At 32.4% G+C, this 13,902-nt stretch overlaps 1 long non-coding RNA gene across 1 annotated transcript; it reads left to right on the forward strand.

Moving 5' to 3' along the window:
- Positions 1-10,657: 10,657 nt before the first annotated feature.
- On the forward strand, positions 10,658-13,319 carry LOC128020256 (uncharacterized). Its single transcript, XR_008185315.1, has 2 exons — positions 10,658-10,885; positions 12,097-13,319. It is a non-coding gene; the product is annotated as an uncharacterized LOC128020256 (long non-coding RNA).
- Positions 13,320-13,902: the final 583 nt, after the last annotated feature.

A 13,902-nucleotide genomic window follows, 5' to 3' on the forward strand; every position in this document is an offset into this window, starting at 1 on the left:
ACAAGTGAGAGAAGAGAAGGAAGTTAGGGCTCGGATCAGGACACATCAGCCAAGTATGCCTGATCTACTTATGCAATCATACTATTAATCATTTTATTTGTAGTTTAATGCAGTTTTGTTAATCTTAAAGTTAATAGGAAATTATCTCATTGTGCACTGCATAAAATTTTCATTTATCCCATAAAATGCACCTAAATTAACTGTTTTTATAAAAGTCAGATTTAAAAAAAAAAGATGGTTTAGTATTAACATTAAAATGATTTTCAATTACAAAGTGCTGGTAAAATCCACAAAGAGCTTTATTTACATTAAATTCAATTGTATTGAAAATGTAAATAAATAAAATAAATAAATAAAAAATAAAGAAATTTTACTTGCCATTTCTTTGAAATTATTATTATTATTATTATTATTATTATTATTATTATTATTATTTAAAATTAACAAGAAATTTCTAAAAGGACATTGTTTACATTTTTACACTAACAAAAGTAGTTTATAAAAGCCAGATCAGCTACACTGAATAAATAAATTAAATAAATAGTTGGTGTATGATTTACTCTGAAACAATTTGCCCTTATAAATAGCTAATTAATTTCACAAAGATATTTATTCAAATTAAATATTATATTATATAAATACGTATTTAAATTAAATTTAATGTATTAATTTATATTTCTTCATAATTCTTTTTTAAATATTTGTAAAAGGTACACTGAAGTATTATTATTATTTTTGTTGCTTAATTTTAAACCATTTTCAATTGTAAATTGCTAGCAAATTTCACAGATAATTGCAAACAAACATCAAATAACACACTTAATTAAGTTTTTTTTTTTTTTTTTTTTTTGAAGACAGAAATATTATTTTCTCCAGTTGATACTCCAGTAATCAATGTTGAATTAAAAAAAAAAAGAAAAAAAAAAAAAAAAAATATATATATATATATATATATATATATATATATATATATATATATATATATATATATATATATAGTATTTTTCCTCATTGAATGGCTCCTTAAAGATAAAGTGTTTAATTGAATCAATATCATCATCAAATATAATTGTAAAAATAATGAATAATAGTTGAACAATTTTAAAACTCCCCCCTTTTAGATAGCCGTATATTTATTTACACTTTACCTTTACTTGCACTTTCTCTTTTACAGAGATTGCAGTTCTTCATCTCATTGAATATTTAAATCATATGTGTGTTTATTTCATGTGTTTGCGTGCCATGTGTCACTAATGCATGTAACCACAGCAGGACCAGGATATTAATTATTTACAGCTTCTGTTGGGATGAGATTATTCATCATAACGGTCGCTGAGATTTATTATTGAGGAGCTGGAATTATCATGCAGAGATAAAGACCATAAGAAATGAGCCCTCAGCACAGGTTCATATAAAAGGACTGAGGCATGGTCAAAACAAGCAGTTTTCAGATCTAATTGATGAATTTATGCTTCATTTATTTAAATTATTTTAGTGCAAATTAAATTAAATTAAATTAAATTAAATTAAATTAAATTAAATTAAATTAAAATAAAATAAAATAAAATAAAATAAAATAAAATAAACAAGATTTACCCTAGCATGAAAAAATATTAATTATAGATAGAGACTTAGATTTGCTTTGTTTCATTTAATTATCTAAAAATAGGAATAAACTCAGAAATTATGAGCTGTAAAATCAATGTATATGCATATAAAGAGGCTCAGATCATTTGATCTTGATTATTGATCTTGATTATTTTGATGAGAAATTAGTTTATATTAATATCTGTGACTCGTTTGCTTTGACTTTTGATTGACTTTGATGATTATTATTAGTAGTAGTATAGATTAAATTAGTTTTTATTTTAATATTTTAAAGTTTTTGTCATTTTCATTTCTTTAATTTTTGATGATCTTTTTTCATTTTAATTAAAGATGTAGAAATATTTATCATATTTATAATTTTTGTTTAATGTCTCTATATTCATATTGATTTTTATTTCAGTTTTTGTTAGTTTAGCACATGAAGGTAAACTAAACTAGATCATTTTTTAATATATATTTCATTTCAGTTCACGTTTAATTCATTTGAAGTAACAAAAGCTTTAGTTTAAATGGTTTAAGTTGTAGTTAATTATAATAACCTGGTATATTTAAGGCGATGTTGAGATCTCTTCTGAAGCTCTCTGCTGTCGAAGAAATGAAAATGAAGAAGCTGCTTCATGTTTTCGTCTCCTATCACACACACATTGCCAGGTTGTTCTTCAGCTGATCTGGATCTATAGTGCTGCTGTTCTCTTGTTGAAACGCACTTCGTGTGTGGTTCTCTCATGCATGTGTTTCGTCTGATATGAGCACAAATGTGCCATGAGAGATATATAATTCATGGCTGGACTGTGAAACAGCGAAATGGTTTTAACTTCATTCCACATTCTCTTCCATTCAGCATTACATCCATCCGTCCTGCTTTATTTGGAAGGTAATGTGTTCTTGAAGCTATTGCCTTGTGATGGGTACGTCCCAAATTCAGTTTTAATTCATAGTTGAAAGGCAAAGCACACAAGTCTTGTTTGATATCTTCCTTCAGCAGAATATACAGATATATATATACATCAGATTACAGAAGTAGAACGAGTTGCAATCAGGGTTCACACCAATTTTGATGCTTTTCGTTTTTGTTTAGTTTCATTTAATACAAGAATTTATTCTGCATGTATACAAAAAAAAAAAAAAAAAGCTAATTTAATGTAAAAAATAATAATATTTTTGTATGATGTAAATAAAACAAATATTTTTGGAGTACATTTTACAAGAAAATATAGTTTTAAATGTAATTAAAAAATACTAAAATAAAAAATATGTATGTGATATTGTAGTAATATTGATCTCACTTTCCTAGAATTATGCTTAAGAAGAAAAAGAGTTTATATTTGAGATCTAAGACTTTTTATTGACCGTAGACAAAACAGTGTTTAAATCAGAAGCATCCAACATAGTTGCATCATTTTATCTTTTAACACACACACAACAAAGATAACAAAGCAACACAAGTCAGTATGAAGTGTGCGTGCCAACATGAAGTGTGTCAGAAATCTTAAGAAATGCTGGGGACTGTTTTAAAACCAGATTTATTTACACTGGCCCTTGAAAATCTGTGAGAAAACACTTGCCCGAAAAAAATAAAATAAATAACTGTGGATTTAGGGCTACTTTGTGAGGTTTTCCAATAATATAGTATAATGCTTGAAATCAAATAAAATAATAAATAAATAGTTACTATATGAAACTCATATAACCTTGCATATAAAGTAACAGTCGAAAGGATTGAGGCATGGTTAAAAAAAGGCAAAACGTATGTTATTTATGATTTTATGCCTACTTATTTTGTTGCTAATACACTAAAATAAAATAAAATAAAACAAAATAAAATAGAACAGAAAATAAAATAAAATAGAACAGAAAATTAAATTAAATTAAAAATAAATTAAAACAAAATAATAAAATAAGATAAAATAAAATAGAAAATTAAATTATATTAAATTAAATTAAATTAAAATAATAAAATACAATAAAATAGAACAGAACAGAACAGAAAATAAAATAAAAAATAAATTAAAACAAAATAATAATATAAAATAATAAAATAAAATAAAATAAAACAGAACAAAACAGAAAATAAAATAAAATAAAATAAAATAAAATAAAATAAAATAAAATAAAATAAAATAAAAATTAAAACAAAATAATAAAATGAAATAAAATGCTTATTCTGGCCATGTGATTGGTTGAATTACATGAACATGCTTCTCTCTCAAGAACTTCATATTGAATATCATCAAAGAAATAATCTGAAGCTCTTATTCTGAGCATTTGTCAAGATTAATATTTCAAGCCAGACTTTAAAAGTTTGACTTTTTAATGACGTTACATAAAGCATTTAAGTGATGCCTATTGCACAAACAAACAGTCAAGACTTCAGACTCATAATTCATGACATCAGTTTTGTTCCAATCAAGGTCTGTTTGACATCATAAGTGCTCTGATTTCTGATCGCAATCATCATTGTCAGTAAAACGTGCGTGTGAAGAGGACGCTTGAATCTGTCGGTGAGGAAACACAGGCCTCATTCAGTACAGAACAGGATTTGGCTTCGAGGCCGAGGAAACCCACGAGAATTAAAATGGAAATGTGCTGAGGATTACAGATGAAAAGAGCATTTAACGCATATTTCTAATTCAAACTGTTGCTGTTGCTTCTCATTTGAGATGTTTAGCTAAGCACACAGTTATCAGGGCCACATTAATCATGCTGTCGTCTCACAGGATGGTAATTACGTCCTTGCTTTTACATTCTCTGTAGATAAAACGTGAAGCCGTAACATTGTTATCATTCGCAGGAGACGATGCACTGTGTTTGCAGCGTAATTCTCAGCTTTCTGTGATACACCCAAGTGTGCACTCAATTTAAAGCAATGCTTATTTGGGGAGAAATTAAAATGAAGTGCACAGTTGCATCGCATAAACTCTTTATGTAAAATGTACACTGTGCAAAGTTATTTTTATATCTTTTTCACAATACATATCAAAAGCAACTATCATTATGAACAACTTGCATGATCGGATTACATGCAGAACTGTATCAAAATTGTAAATAGTTGCATATTTATATAAAACCGAAAACCTATATGCATAAAATAACCAGATGACAGTCTATAGCTCTATAGATATTTCAACAGGTAATGTATTAGTAAATGTTGACATTAACTAAGATTTTTAATGCTACAAGAGACCATGTGGCATTTAATTATTGGATTTATCATAAAAAAAAAAAAAAAGGCTATAAGTATAATGCAACATTTGCTGCATCAATATAAAGCAAGATTATATTGCATCCCATAAACTGCTTTGCTTTTGTTTGTCAGTCTGTCTCCGTGTGTGTGTGTGTGTGTGTGTGTGTGTGTGTGTGATATTCACATGAGAGGTCTTCGGGTAGAAAGGGCTTTCTGATTTCCAGTAAATTTAGATATGTAGGTCATGTTACATCAAGACACCTGAACAAAATCTAGTGAGGTTTTATTCTATAACTCTGTGATTTTTTGTTCTATAGTTTAACATAGTCATATAGATCAGTGGTTTCTCTGTCCTTCTCTCTCACCTGATCTGATTCTGCTACAGCTCAGTGAAACTGGCACATCTATGATATTTCTGGGTCGCACAGGTTCAGCTGAGGAGTGTGGCATCGCTGGAGGATCTCAACGAGCGGAGCGTCCTCTGCTGGCAGCGCATGCGCATTACACAGCGTCTCGAAATCAAATGAACCTGGTGTGTGTGGAGGTGACTGGGCTTTATGAGGGGTCTTAAAATGAAAGCAGCGGACAGATGGAGTTCACATCCACATTCAGTGAAACACAAGTGTCTTGCTGAGGAAAGTGTGACGGGGTATTGGCTGGGGGTGACCTTGTTAAATATTAAATGTCAGATACGTCAGAATACAACATGCGTCTGTTGGTTGTGTTCATGCAAACCTGGATTCTGTTTTAGGATCATGTGATTTCTTTGTTCTCTGATTATGATCAGGGCCCGTATGTATAAAGCTTCTCAGAAATGCTCTTAGGAACAGACTTAAGCCCACAATCCTCATAAAAGTGGCTTGTTTTTGCAGCATGGATTGACGGTTAGTGACATCTTCAAATCTGACATCCTCACCCTAATAATATGAAAAAAGGTGCATGGTTTTGTAAGCATATCGCGTAGATGCTCAGAGTCAGTTGTTTTATTTGTGGTAATAATGCAATGAAACGTAAAAATGTGCAGTCATAATTATTGGCCATGCTGTCATACAAATAAATGAAGAACATATGCAAAAACAAGAAGAGCAATTCAATATTAATAAATAATGTTGCAGTCAATGTGACAATTTAGTGACTTCATCCCATGCACCTGATCTATATTTATATGAATATACATAAGTGAACTCACATGTATGATGTCATCGACTTTAAGTTGAAAGCAGTTTGGGTTTTTCTTCTTCATATTTTGATGGTTTAAATGAAATGTGCAGTCATACAATTTAGTTTTTGTTGTATTTTTTTAAGTTTGCATCATTTAATCCATCTCATCATATAACACGAATATGTCATATCTGACGCTCTCTTAAATAATTTATGAGCTGAGACATATCTTAACATTTATGAATCACTCTTATTCTGAAGTCTAGGAAAAAGAGGAAATTTACATAAATCGTAGTATTTTGACACACTTAAGGCTCAAATTTTCCTCTGATGGGCTTTATGCATACAAGTGTTTAAAATATATGTGATTTTCTAGTTAAGTTGGTGAATTTTGGTGTTTCTTCTTGCATTTCTCATCTCATGCAAATTTTAATCATACTTTGCTTAATTTTTATGACTGTTACTTAAAAAAATAATCTAAGAATCTGAGTATAATATTCTTCATAAAGGCCTTTGTAGAATGTGCTCAAAAGAAGTTACATGAAACCCACAAAACGTCCTTCTCATGAAAATATTTAGAAAAAGAACATTTTACCAAAACCTTTTACCCTTTATATGTCAGACCAGAAATATGTACCACGTCTATGACATATGATTATAAATTGGATAGAAAATCAGAATTATGTGTAATGCTGAATATATTAGAAACATAAAACAGTAATGTTAATATAATGATGAATATCAATAAAAAATAATCATTATAAATAACTCATAATGAATATGAATGAAAATTAAAAAAAATATATATATATATAACAGAATTGGAAATGTGCATAGGCTACACCAAAAAACAAACAAACAAACAAACAAAAAAAAGTTAATTACAACTTTAAATCTTACACCTCAGAGAAACAAATGCCTCATGGGAAATGCAATATAAAACGCAATAAATCAATCAATCAATCCAGCTGCAATGAACACTAGAGTAGTGTTGTCACGATACTAGAATTTCTGACTTCGATACGATACCTTGAAAAATATCGATATTTGATACCATTTTTGATACCACAAAGAAAAAAACTGCCACAATATTAAGTTTTTAATTTTTTTATTTAAAGATAAATAACAAGTATATATATATATATATATATATATATATATATATATATATATATATATATATATATATATATATATCTGTATATGTTTTTAAAATGGCAGAGCTTTTTAAATACCTGAAAGTATACTGTTAACATCAGTCAGTTAAGCATTATAATATGATATCTGAATAATCAAGTATTATTTAATGATAAAACTTTAGTAATTATAATTAAAACTTGGTAAACATGAATGCATAGACATTTTAACAGAATTTAGGACTGATGGTGGTGCTTTGCTGATCATTCAGTGTTTCTGTAAAAAAAGGGAAAAACTAACAATAATACTGTTAAGATGATGATGATAATAATAATAATAATAATACGAATTCTACTAATAAGGACAGTAATGGATTTATGAATATTAATAAGTTTGTCTGCATTCGGTCAAACTGATTTGCTCAGTAGGTGAGCACCAGCCAATGAGATTGCTTTTTGCGCATTAGTTCCGCCCACTCCAAAATGGCATAAAAATACCAAAATCTGCATAGATTTGAGTATTATTTTTTAATATATTTTTTTGTGTGTGTCTTGATTTTACAAAATGAATGTTAAGCCATTTCTACAATTAATCTAAAACTGGGGCTTTTGTCACAAACATTAAGGTTTTGAATCAAAATGCTTATTTTCTCTTTAAGTTATTTTGAGTTTAAACATCTAATTAGAAGTTTTTTTGTGACATTTGTGCCAATTCCAGTATTAAAAAATATATAACATTTAGAGATGTAAATATATACATTTACATGCTTTTAATGAAAGTGACTTAAAAAAAGAGTAACAAATGTAATTTGTCAGTATCGTAAATAAATAATAAACAAAAGTAAGAAACAATGTTGCCTTTTATTTAATGAATCAATTTTAGTTATATTTAAGTTAACTATATTTTAGTGACCTAAACTTATAAACCTATGTATGCCGAAGTTATAAATATAACAAGTTTTTTATAAAACCTTCCTTTTTATAACTATATATTTTAATTAACTCGCATATATTATACCAAAATATATATATATAACTATATTCTAAAACAATATAAGTAATAAATATTTTTTTTTTTTCAAAAGCATTCCCTTTTTCACTTTAAAAATAAATAAATAAATACATTTTGGCCACAACTTTCTCTGTGTTTCAGCTAATGGAATGATTTTTGGTGACAAATCTTATTTCGACACATATTTTGGGAAAATGCTTTGAAAATGTTCAAAAACTTAACAATAGCCTACACTGAGGGCAAATTCACTACCCTTTCAATATGTTCGCCGATGAAAACTGCTGTAAAAATGTTTGCAGAAATCTATTAATCAACCTCAGTCCTGATCAAAACTACCAAATGTTTAAATTTTTTTTTAAAGATTTTAACTCTTTAATTACCAAGTTCATAAATGATGTCACTGATTTTCAATATAAAAAGTGATTGTGGACTGGATATTTTTTATCACAGTCTTGGGCATGTCAAAGATTAGTAACAAGATTCGCTTTGATTCATTGATAGTTTTTGTTCAGCATTAGATTTTGTCTTAGCATATTTAGATTTTTTCAGATACATCAAGGTAAGTGCACAAAGGTCTCTCTCTCTCTCTTTCTCTCTCTCACACACACACACACACACACACACACACACACACACATACTATAATTTGCTGTTATACTCCATGCATATACAAGCCAGAAATTAAGCCTTTTTTTAAAATAACAAATTTTACCTCTTCCCAAAAGGGAAAACCACCAACAATCAAGAATGCATGATTATATGGTGTCATGGCTTTGCGATCAAAAAATGTCATTATAATGGAAGTCAATGGGGAAAAACAGCCACCAACAACAAATGAGGGAGAACATTTTTTAATCTAATGCTGCACAAAAACTAAAAATGCTTCAAAGCCAATGTTGCTACTAATCTTTGACATGCTCAAGACTGTGATAAAAAAAAAAAAAAAAATCCAGCCACTATTACTTTTATATTGAAAATAAGTCATTTAGTATTTTCCTCCAAATCAGTGACATCATTTATGAACTTGGCAATTAAAGAGTTAAAATCTTGGATTTTTTTTTTTTTTTTTTTAAATATTTGGTAGTATTTGGTAGGACTGAAGTTGATTATTAGATTTATGCAACAAACAAATTGAAAAAAAAATATATATATATTTATCTGATACATTTTTACAGCAGTTTAACTGAGTGGATTTTTTCATCCCGCACATAACGAAAGGGTAGTGAATTTGAACAATGCACAAGGGTTACATATATATATATATATAGTTAATTTTATTGTAGTTGCACTGAAAAAAAAAAGATTCATTGAATTTACTAAAACATTTTTATGGTAAGTGGTTGCAATCAACTTATTTTATCTTTAGCAGATTAACTTTCAACAAAATTTGTTTATTTAAATGTAGCTAAAATAAATATAACTAGATTTTACTAAATATGTTAGAAATATAACAAGTTGTTCTAAAACATTTCATTCCAATTTTCATTAATTTATGCATTTATTTATTTGTTTTCAAGGTCTTATCTGGCTCATCTTATCTTCTCATGTACTCTCTCTCTCTCTCTCTATTCTTCTAGTGTACTCTCTCTCTCTCTCTCTCTCTCTCTCTCTCTCTCTCTCCTCATGTGGTGTTTTACACATCGATGGCCCTGGAGGAGGTTAAAGGTGAGCCAGCATGACCCCAGGTCAGCAGTAAGACAATCCCAGGCTGCTTTTCTAACAGAAGACCCCCCTGCCGGGCCCCTGAGGAGGAGGAGCCACAGAAACTGCCTTTTTTTAAAAGAGGAGGTGCCAAAATACACCAGGAACACCTTCCAAGATTTGTGCTCCTTATCTAACACCTGATCCACACCTTTTGTGCATTTAACAGTTAGTAAATCAAAAAGGGTTTATTTCGAATATAGTTTGTGTCGTGCTATTAGCTGAATTTATTTGCATGGAGATAATAAATCCTAAAAAAAAAAAAAAAAAAATTTTAAGTACCTTTGATATATTTATTCAGGATTAAAGTAGCAATGCTTTCATGACCAGCAAAACAGGTTCATAAACTGTGTAAAATTTTAGAAAATACTAATAAAAGATCTTTGAAACACTTTTTTTTAAAACTAGAAAATAACTAGAAAATAAGAATGTTCACACTGAAAAATAGCTTTAAAACTGTTTTCAATCAGAAATTATTAGTATTTTTCAAAGCAAGAAACACTGAATTAAACCTGAAAATTCATTGTATATTATTTTAGAAAAAAAGAAAATGTAAAATAAATAAATGTCTCATAAAACTTTACTGTGAACTCTTACAGCAAACAGATCATGATTTTATAGTTTTTATTGAACAAAAATGTTTATATATTGATATGCAAACATGATTATGCATAAAGTCGGATACATTGTGATTTACATAAAACAATGCAGTAATTTAAAAATTCCCCAAATATTTATGTTGCACTTCTCAAGCTGCTTCCTCTGCCACTGCTCGCATCTGCACGAGACACTACAGTTGTGTACAGCTGTGGTCTTTTCTCTTTGGGATTGGCGGCTGGACGCTGGAGAATCAGATCGGAAGTAGTTTGTGCATGCACTAATAGAGGAGTCGGGCTTGTGGATATTTACGTTCAGCGGGAGCCGCCCTTCATTCACCACATGGTTAAAAGCTGAGCGCGTTCGCGCCACTTTCGCAATCTTACTACGGTTTTGTAACGCGACCCACAGCGCGTGCTCTCGGATGCGGCGCTAGAAGTTTATTGTGTAGTTTCGACGGTTTGCCCGGAGCGTGGACAGTAAACGGTAAGTGTGCACAAGTCAGTGAAGATGGTGGATTCTACAACGCGCGTGTTGCTGACATGAAACCTGTTGTTGTCTTTCTCGCGCGACTCACTTCACGTGTCCAGCTCTTGTCTGAACCGTTCACTGTAGTGCACCACAAGACTAGTTTGAAGCAGTTCGGTGTGAAACACCGTAGTAAGAAGCGCGTGGCAGCCCGCCACAGTTCAGAGAATGAGGGAGATTTGAAAAGCGTGCGCGAGGCTGCTGCGGTGCTAAACGAGCGCGCGCTCCAGTTACAAAGCGTCCCGAGCCGCTTCTCGAGAACACTTCTGCGTGCGTCGAGCGGTCCGAACGCACAGTCGTTCGCGGTGTTTCGTGAACGCTAGTGTTCGAGTTCGGCTGCAGCAGAACAAAGCGACAGGCAGCACATGGGGCAGCTGCAGGCCGCGCGCGACTGTGCTAGCAACCGTGCTAGGCTAGGTAACGTTCAGCGAGTTCGAAATGTGACGTTATAACCTACCCAACACCTACACTTTAAATAAACCGCATTTCGGTTCACTAGTAAACACTGAGTACCCGAGTTTGTGGGTTTTCCGCAGATATCGGAATGTTCTGCGAACATTCGAACGCGCGTGCGCTGCAACGCATCGGGCCGCTCGCGCTTCAGAATGGAACGTTCAACGCGTTCTGTATCACACACACAATAAAAGGGCTTTGGCGTGAAAGCAAACGCTGTTCGTGTAGACTGATCGACTCTCACGTTGTGTAAACTGAGATGCTGGTGTTGTCGAGCGCGTTTAAGCGTGCGTTGTTTGGAGTTGTATAGTACTTTTATTTATCTTTTTACCGACTGACTTTGCAAGTTCCAACTCAAACAACAAGCGGAGTCATGAACACTCGACTTTGCCCTTGTTTTCAGTTTGTTTCTCTAACACAACTACAGCGGACGCCATATTGGCTCAAACCATGGGGGAGGGGTGCGCGGCTGCGCACGTCTTGCGGGAGTGCGCATGCGTCGTGGAACGCCGGTTCTGTACTTCGCTTTTTTAAATATGCGTTGTGATGCACGTGCATAGGGGTTTAACAGTATGAAGTGACCAATGCGAATATATATATTTTTGTAGGAAACCCTGTTAGTGTTCAGCATTGCACCAGTGGTTAGGAACCTAAATATTTTCATGCAACTGAATAAAACCAGTGTGTAACAGCATGCCTTTTCCCACTCTTTTCAGAAAGCCCATCGACCTCCTCCAGTCCCCTTACTCCAGGCTCCTCATTAGAGGCATGAACCGCTGCGCTCGTCTTCTCCGTGTCAGTGTAGTGTCAAAGTGCTTACAGTGCAGGTAGTTCTGTCAAATCTACTGCAGTGGAGGCACTTCAAGCTCTACTTTGACGTGTACACACACAAGTCACGACGTGAACTACTGCTTGTGCTAAGGTGCATTTAGTGCAGATAGTAAATAGACTAGCACCTACTGCCCTAAGTGCCCCTTCTGGCATAAGGGGCTGGCAAAACCCGCTGTTCCCAATCTTTTATTTCATGCAGTTCTCTGCTAGTTTTGCATAGTTGCACTACAAGAAATATGGAGTTGTGCAAATCTATGCAAAACTGATGGTGGCCTGCTTCCCCATCCTTCCCTGTGCTTTGACTTCTTGAGCATCTCTGCTTGAGCGTGTGTGTGTGTGCGTGTTTCTTTCTTCTCAGGTTAACCTCTGTTTGTCGTGGCTCTGCGCTGTGACTCTCTCACCCTGGTTCCAGCAGTATTAAAGTGCTTATAGTGCAGGTAGTTTATTAAAATGTGTATCTACTGCAATGTGAGCACTTCAAGTACTTCTAGACTCGAGCGTCGTGAAGAGAGCTTGACGGTCATGCTGTCTTGTGTGCACGGTTCTGGTTAGTTTTGCTGGTTTGCAGTCAGCGTTCGTATTGTTGCTGTGCAAATCCATGCAAAACTGATCGTAACGGTGAGGAGTCTCCGCTTCAGTCTCTGTCCGGCATCCCTGTCTTTGCAGGTTGGGATCAGCCGCAATGCTCTGCGCTGGAAGTATTGCACTTGTCCCGGCCTGTGAAGAGCATGGGGAACTGTTCAGCTGCTTTTGTGTTCATTAATACATTTTGATGATTTTTTTTTTTTTTTCATTTGTTTGTTGGAGTTTGGTCATCTCAAATGTTTTAAATGTGCTTTTGCTGCCTGTTTTAATAATGCATCTTTTTTTTTCTTTTTTTTTTTTTTATATATATAGTTTTGATAACCTATTCCAACGTAAAGACTTTCAAAAGCATTTTTTTTTATTGGGTGCCTTGCAGATTTCTGTCAATCTTGCAGATGACTGTATGAACACTAGATGGCAATGTTGTATCTGGAATCCTCTAGAACTGCTCCTGTTCAATGTTTTAGAGCTTGTGTGTTTGCTTATTTGTAAATGCATGCTTTTATTAAAGAGTTTAAAGCCATCTGCGCCTGTTCCCGTTTTATTTAATGACTTAAAGTTGCGTTTTCGTGTTTAACTAAAAAAAAAATTCTTTAAAAACTTTTTAAATTCTTTGACGGCCGAAAGATGTCAAATGTAAGTTTATATACTGTACAAAATGTTTAGTAATTATCTTCAGTATTGAGAGTGAAAGTGTTTGAAGGAAGCTGGTGTTTACAACAGAGGAACTGAAGAATACTTGAAGGTGAATTAACTCTTTTGAATCCTGTCAAATAAAATGTATCGCTGTTACCACAAAAATATGAAGCAGCACAATAGTTGTAACCAGAAATGTTTCTCGAGCAGTAAATCAGCAAATTAGAATGATTTCTGAAGATCATGTGACACTGAAGACCGGAAGACTTCACAGAAATACATTTGTTTAATATGCAAGTAGAAAACCGCTGTTTTAAATTGTATTTATATATGCATCCATGGTGAGCAGAGACTTCTCTCAAAGACCTTAAAATAAAAATTACCAGTTCCAAACGTTTGAACCGTTTATACTGGACTCAATGTTAAAATAAAGACTTTTTTTTTTTATAAATAACAATGAAGTCAATGCA

This window comes from Carassius gibelio, chromosome A9 (assembly GCF_023724105.1).
Source record: "Carassius gibelio isolate Cgi1373 ecotype wild population from Czech Republic chromosome A9, carGib1.2-hapl.c, whole genome shotgun sequence".
Taxonomy (NCBI): domain Eukaryota; kingdom Metazoa; phylum Chordata; class Actinopteri; order Cypriniformes; family Cyprinidae; genus Carassius; species Carassius gibelio.